Here is a 1,840-nt window from a genome sequence, read left to right on the forward strand (position 1 = left end):
TCATATAACATTATCCAGAGAAACAAGTGTTAATGATAAATCCCCTGTGATGTTTGTACTGGCTACTGTATACAAGCCACCATACAGACTTTATTAAAGAATTTTCTGATTTTCTATCAGAGTTAATGCTGGCTGCAGATAAAGTTTTAATTGTTGGTGATTTTAATATCCATGTTGATAATGAAAAAGATGCATGTCCGTTCTCAAAACTCTGGCAATTTGATAATACCTAGTATATCAAAATCAGCTGCGGGCAGCAGATCCTTTTCCTATTTCGCGCACACTTTGTGTGTGTTTAAATCTAGATTAAAGACCCATCTCTTTAACCTGGCTTACACATAACACACTACTCACGCCGCTTGTGGCGCCTCCGCTGTGGGCGAGATGCAGTAGTGGGGGTCGGTGATGGTGTGGGCCTCCGGAGCAGACCGAGATCCCGCAGCTCTTCGGCGTGCGCAGAGTTTAACTCTAAAAATGTGGTTCTGCCGACATCGAGCAGAAACTCACGACTGTATGCGTGCTTAGAGACAGATAGACGCGACGAATACGTACAAAAACACTGCAACTCACAAGACAAAAAACACGAAAACACCTTTCTGTCGGGAGAGAGAGAAGCCGCAGCGTGTGAACGCGCCGCCATCTTGAGGAAGAGACTTGATTGCATAGATTGCATAGATACTATTTAAACTAACCTGAGCTGGATGATGACATCACTGAATTCAATGATGAACTGCCTTTAACTGAACATTGAGTGTTTACTATTGTCATTTTGCATTATTGACACTATTTTCCTATTTAATGCTGTAAAGTTGCTTTGACACAATCTGTATTGTTAAAAGCGCGATATAAATAAAGGTGACTTGACTTGACTTGACTTTATATTGCTTGGCTTTCTGAGTTCCAGCTTTGAGTAAAATTAATTAGGCAGTCATATGCAAATGTATTTGCCTATGTGACATCACAAATCAGATTATTATTTTTAGATTATTATTACTTATTATATTATTGTCATAAGAGGCGACTAACAGAGGTGTTGTTAGCACAGCACCACAGGATGCAAGTTTTCTACAAATAAGGCACCAGCCAGATCAGAAGAACCTTATGACACTACAGGTTACAACTACCGCGTACTCAGGACCAAGGCGAGTCATAACGTTAATATGTAGTTCGGCTGTTGTCAACAGCCTGGAGAGGGTTGGGCTCTATCAGGTTTAGTTCTACCCAAGAGACATGACATGACATTCAGATGAAAGTGTAAATATTTATCATTGACAAAAAGATTTCAAAGTTATATTTATTTATTTATTTATTTATTTATTTATTTATTTACCAAAACTCAATATATTAACTCACATATTGAAAAAAATACAAAACCTTTCATTGGGTTTACTCTTTTACAGCACTTTATTATTGCAGACAATGTGCAAGGACAATCTTATTAATCTGGGATTCCAGGCCAAAGTTTCTGATTGCTGAATAGCACTGTCCTTGAAAAGTTCAGTTTCTGCAAAGGACAGGTTTATTCAACCTGCTTAAAAGGGAAAAAAATTGTGTGATTAAAAAATTAAGCAAATAAGCATTAGTTACTATTACTGTATATTTGGCACAGATCTGTGTTTCAAGTCTTAGACTGAATGAATGAGGCATTTATATAGCGCTTTATTGTGTATTGCTGTACACCCAAACCGCTTTACAATCATATGGGGGGGGGTCTCTCCTCAACCACCACCAGTGTGCAGTATCCACCTGGATGATGCAACGGCAGCCACAGGACAACGGTGCCAGTACGCTCACCACACACCAGCTACAGGTGGAGAGGAGAGAGAGTAATAGAGCCAAT

Source organism: Sinocyclocheilus anshuiensis, unplaced genomic scaffold, assembly GCF_001515605.1.
Source record: "Sinocyclocheilus anshuiensis isolate Anshui unplaced genomic scaffold, SAMN03320099.WGS_v1.1 scaffold1119, whole genome shotgun sequence".
NCBI classification, from domain to species: Eukaryota; Metazoa; Chordata; class Actinopteri; order Cypriniformes; family Cyprinidae; genus Sinocyclocheilus; species Sinocyclocheilus anshuiensis.